Raw genomic sequence first — 6,245 nt, forward strand, 5'->3', positions numbered from 1 at the left:
CCCCCCCGCCAAGCGCGGGGGTTCCGCGTGCGGAGCCCCCCGCCGCCGCAGCGGAGCGCCGGCAGGACCGAGTCCTTCCCCGCTAACCTCAAACGCGGGGTAAACGCTCCCGTGAAATAACGTAAGCGTGCAGAGAGCACAAAGAGCTCCTGTCCTCGGGTTGGTAGATCATAACCAGAGATGGGAGAGTATTTAATAGCACCCTTTAAGTGACCGGTGTCGCCTCCGTCTATCCCGGCCCGAGGGAAAGCCATCGGTACCAAAAATAATTTTTGTAACCGTAGGGAACCAGGAGGTCATTTAGATTTACAAATTAATGAAGACTTACTCTAGAAAGTAACTGTAAGAACATGTGTTAAAACGCAACAGAAAGAATTTCATCGATTTCCATGAGACATGGATCGTATCCAGGAAGAATGAGTCAACTTCATTCCTTGAGTAAAACTCACTGAACTGAAGAGAATTACACGAGGCATGAATTTGGATCATCTCGTCCACATCCCCCCCCATTTCACGTATTGCTGTCCAGCTAATTCTCTCTTCAGTCTTGTTATGGCTTAGAGCTAGATGGGAGTTCTTAAAAAAATGCTCCTCATCACTGGAAAATAGTGGTTTGACAAATATTTTTTTCCCCCAAGATCACATCAGTTACAAGTAATTATTCAGCCAGAGTCACACACACAAGACAACATGATCCAGTGCAGGAAAGAACAGCTTAGTGGTTAGGGCACAGGGAGGAAGAAATAGGTGGTCTTCTATGTATCGCAGAAACGCCCGTGTTCTGGCTCTTTGTCCTGCTGCTAATTCCTCTTTCTCCTTCACCGACATATTTAGTGTTAAACTTTGCAATGTTTTGGTTTAATTTCCATGGAGGAGATGAAGACTCTTGAAGCCACTGAAATGTTTCCTAAACAGCTCTATTCTTACACTACAGAGGGATGCTATTCATCTCAGAGGAAAAAGCAGCATGTTTACCTAATTGATAGAGAAATTGTTCTCCAGTCACACATGCACAATCACTGCAGCGACAGTGTTTTATTTTACAGGTGGAATAATAAACTGCTCATTACTTTAAGAGATTTGGGTTGAAATCTCAGAATGCGGTGATGGGAGCAATGGAGAGATGGATACTAATGCACTGTCAGAGTTCTGGTCTTTGCATTCAGAAACCCAAAGTTTCACACAGACCCACCCGTACTTCTGTTAAAGCCCAAGAGCGTACCAAACATCCAGGAGCAAGACCATTAGGTTTGTCAACCTTACTGTTAGGTTTTTAGCCCACAGATCAGCTACATGGGAACTTGTGGCAATCCCACAGGAGTTCAGCAGTTGCGTTGTTAGAACAACGAGGCATAGCTAGCGATAAGCTAATCGATGAGTAGTTAAAAACCAAGCTCCATTTTAAAAAAAGGGGCTAGAAGATGAAATGCAAATACATACAAATAGCCAATGGTTTCTATGAATATAAATGTCTGTCTACCTTATGACTGCTATTTTCCAGCCAGCTTTCCAACCAGTGCAGTCTTTGCACTTCTGTATCTACAATTGTACCATTTATAAGCCAGGAGCCCACCTTGCCCGTACGCTTGTTCCTACAGTGACTCATGTTCCATTTGGTTTATTCCTGTGAAGGCTTGTGTTAAAACAGAGGAAAGAGCAGAACCTTTGGGGAAGGAACACTACATTTTGGAAAGCACCAGACATACTCACTATTCCCTGTCAAAAAATGAAAGCACCGATTTACATCCTGGGTAGGAGAAAGGCTTTTGCAATTGGTATAGCGTTAAAAGTAAAAAAATTAATTTGATACCTGGGTCAAACAAAAGTCTTGCTGAATAATAGTGTTTACTCAATACCTGAAAAATAGTCTTCCTAGAGGAATACACTCAGGGAGGAAAAACTCTTAAGTTATCCAGCTAAGGCATGGCAGATTAACTTTACTTTCATTCTATTGATCTATTGAAGCCCCTCCAATCAAACTTCCTCGAAAAAAGCTCACCACCACTGCTCGCTGGCAGCATTTGCTGAATTCAAGAAGAAATTAAGTACCTATCACTTTATCTCCAAGTGGTAGCTCCCAAGTAACACACTGCAAGCAAAACTGTGTACCTAGTCCGACTGCTACAGGTTCCTAGGTTCTGCAGGGAAATTTCTTCCCTACCTTCACAATTGAAAAGCAGCATGTGACAGCTGCCCAAGAGCTGAGACTGCCACAGCTCACCACTCCCCACACCAGCGGGGCAATCTGGGATGTGCACGGGGTGCATATTCAAGCTCTCACTTTGCAGACACCGTCTGTGTGATTTCAGCTCTAGCACGTATCATTTAACAGCTACAAAATGCCTGTTATTGGCAGAGTCCTGCAGGTACAACTCCACCCAAATTATAAAGACCTTCAGAAGTCAATCATCTCCAGCACTGTCTGTAAGCATTAAGGTTAGTATTTAGTTACTCTATATTAAGCGGAAAAAACAAAGACAAGGAACTTTCCAGGTAATGGTTGTCCTGACAAGTTGCGACTCAGGGATCCAAAAGGGCACTCTTCTCAGGACTAGTTCCAACTCTACCTCATCATTTCCAGATGACAAAAGGCAAAACACAAATTGTGACACTTCCCATTAAAGATAAGCAAGGTACCTTCCAGCTGGAGCGCACGTGTCTAAACTGCCCAGAGCAACTGCCCAGTAAGGCACCATCTGTCATGATTCCTGTCCTTCTCAGTTTTATCATGTCACCTGCTGTATCAGGCATTTCACAGGAAGCAAACCCAAAACTCTGCTGCTGCCAGAAAGGCAAAGTTGCTCCCAAAGTGGTGTGGGTAGGACGTTCCACAGGGCAAGTAGTGCAAAACCAAACTAAAGACCTGAACGTGGCATTTAAAGGTTCCCAAGGCAGAAAAGATCCTGGCCATTCTCATTTTCCCGTGGTATTAATTATTAGATCTACTAAGGGAGTCCCATTTCCTACTTTTCCCTAGCAGGTTGGCACATTAAGCCTTTGAAGGCAGACCTCTCCCACGAGACTGTCACCACCAAAAGAAGAAAAAAAATCATGTCACAAAAAGTTCCCAAAAAAGGATAAAGTCGTTTTTTTATACAAAAGCAGCATAGCAAACTGCAAACTTGAAGAGGACATCTCATTTTTCTTTTAGAAATTGTCTTAGAATCTTGTTTCATTTGTTTACTGTACTGAAGTTGCCCACTCTACTGCTGGAAGAGTAGCTTCCAGACTCACTGATGAAAGAATATAGGAGCAAAATGGTATTACAGTAGGATACTTATATCCTCTATGCAATAATAAACCTATGCAGAACACTCCAAAAGAGCTCCCAGTTTTCAGAACAAATCATCTTTGAAGCTGCCATGTAAACAACAGCAAAGAGCCAACAGAGCAGGCAAGCACATCGCACCAAAACAAATTCAGCAGCAATGCAAATATTCTGGCTCTAAGTCCCGCCGTCAGACTACACTGTCTGATGTTACACAGGGTATTCTCAAAAATCAGAGTCCCTGCAGAGAAGCTTTGCACAACACTGCTGAACACCGCTGTCAGCTCGGGAAAAACTTGTGTATTTCTCAGCAGTTAGCTACAATCTCACAACAGTGCCAACAGTACCGTTTCCTGATATATACCTGAAGACCTTCTCACATTTTCACTCCAGGTTCTTTTAGTACCGTGAAACAGATACCTCATGAGTTGCTTGGCTACCATTCAGCTGCAGTTTTCTTCCTTCGGTATAAATGAGATGGGGAAATAGTTTCATTTCTCCAAAGTATAAAGTTAAATAGAGTGAACTGGGCAGTTTCGTTAAAAATAATGGCATGAGATCACCCATACAGTGATTTTTAAATGGCTCAAATAAGAGCAGTACCTGCATTTAGCAAGCACATCCTGAGAACAGGAGGCCGCCTCAGTTTCAGCCACTTGGGTGCATTACGAGGGGGACAGCGCTCATTCATAGGGGGAACATATTTTCTATAAAATTATTACTAACAGCTTTTTAACTCCACTCTTAAGCAACCCAGAATGTGAATCAATTAAAGATCATGAAAGGACTTGACATTTTCAGGGGAATTTGAGTCTTAATAAATTATTTTGTCACAAAGCTCAGCTGAATGAACCATCTAGGCAGTGAAACACTTTATTCCTAAGTATATTGACCGCTAAGCCTGGGCTGGCAGGGCACAAGAAGGGTGTAAAGAATGACGGTGAAATAGTAAAACCCAGTGAAGTCGCAACAGGAGAAAAAGTGACCAGTGTCCCCTGACTTCTTTTCAAAATAGTGAGGAATTGGTGCTCTTTTTGAGACTAACACTCAGCCTTGCAAAAGCTCCGGCAACAAAGCAGGTCAGCATTTCTGCATTGTAGTCACCTCAGCCTTTATTTTTTACAACTTTCACTAGGAAAGGAAAATCTGTCACTTTAAACAAAGTCATTCAAAACTCTGCATCTTACTATAAATAAACCAGAGAAAACAAGATTTATGTTCTCAGTGTTGTCATTCACCTAGACACTGCTGGTTTTCCAAGCAAACCACAGTTTAGTCTTTTTCCCCTATCAAACACACATGAACTAATACTAAAATTGTTTGTTTTCTCATCATCCAGGTTGTTGGAAAGTTGTATTTCTGACCATTTCACCATTTAGCCATTTTCTCACTGTTCATACAGGCACATATTGCACAATGAAATTCCGGATGCTTCTGTATTAATAACACCCCCAAATTTATATCACACATGGTCCAGATCTGGAAAATACTCAGGCAGCTTTAGGCGTATAAACTGTCACAAACTCACAGAAGCAAGAGATGATCTATTAAAGAATAACCAAAACCCAGAATACATCATCCAAGAACAGAATCACAGCTCGCAAAACTGCCTATTCAATGGGTAAACCCAATGTTTTTGTCACTCAAGTGGCTGCATTTTAGCAAAAAAAAAAGATCACAATAAGAGAATTTTATTCTGGAAGGATGAGAAAAAATGTTAAACATGTTTTTATGGGAGAAACAGAGATACAGAGCTAGCTTGCAAACTGAAAATCTCTCATGCCCTGATCTATAAATAAAAATAGTTGGGCTTTTCTTTTGTACTAAATTTAAAGGAAAGTCTTTTCCATGGAGAGTTTTCTTGAAAACAAACTATGCCCCAGAAGGACTTTAATGATGGTGTTTCCAACAAGCAGCATGAATGAATTAAACAATAAATGCAGTAAGAAAGCAGCTGCATTTTTCTTTAATAGAAGCAGATGAACATGTAGTTCAAACATGGCTGTTTTCTCAGAGAGAAAAGGACAATTCCTGACAGTTCTCAGCCAGATTGCAACAAGAGTTTTCCTTCACCATGTGCTCCAGGACCTTGGCTCAGGTGCCATTTGCCCTCTAGCATCACAAAAAGCTTCAAAGTTATCTCCAGTGACCATCAAGCAGAAATTCCAAATTCTGGTGCATACACAGTACCAAGTTATCAGCTCTCTTCTGCACGTTATCCACAGGCTACGCAGGGGAAGGGGAGGAAAGATACTTGGCTCTCCTTGATAGAGTCAGGTCAGGTCTATCATCACCACATAGCAACCGGAGCCTAACTGCTTGTCTTTATTCAACTTCTTCCCTTTGGAGATAAACCCCAAGGTCTTCCGTAATTACTCGGTCTGGAAATCACTAAGGTCTCTCTCTTCTCCTCACAAAAATCTCACAACATCCTACTAGGAGCCAGAAGTTTCAAAATAACCAATTCGGAGGGACACCAAAAAAGTCTCCAGCAATTCATCTGAACATACACAAAATACTGTGGTTGAAGCAGGCTCAGGAGATTCGCTGGCACTATAGCAGAGCCTGCTGTACTTTTCCAGAACAGCAGTGTTTACTTGTTAGCCTAGCAACAGCCACTGATTATCTTCATTTGATGTTTCAAACAGATACTATCACCTTAACTCCCTGACCAAAACTGTTACTCAGAATTGCTGAATATGCACCCTGTTCCACCCCAGAAACAACAGCATTTCAATCAGAGCAGAGGATAGGGGCCCTTGCAGTAATTCAGGTTTCCCACATCACCTTCTATCTTAGCTCTTAAGTCCCACTTGATTCCACTTTTCCTTTAATTTGCTTTCAGCCTTGAAGCTTCCCATCCTTTAGGTTTTCTAGAAAGGAAACCAGCTTTCTCCTACTTACGAGGTCTGCATCTGCTGTTTTCTTCTTCCTCTGCAGCGAAGAGATTTTTCTTGGCACATAGGAATTGGGCATC

Source organism: Aptenodytes forsteri, unplaced genomic scaffold (assembly GCF_000699145.1).
Source record: "Aptenodytes forsteri isolate BGI_AS27 unplaced genomic scaffold, ASM69914v1 Scaffold16, whole genome shotgun sequence".
Lineage (NCBI taxonomy): Eukaryota > Metazoa > Chordata > Aves > Sphenisciformes > Spheniscidae > Aptenodytes > Aptenodytes forsteri.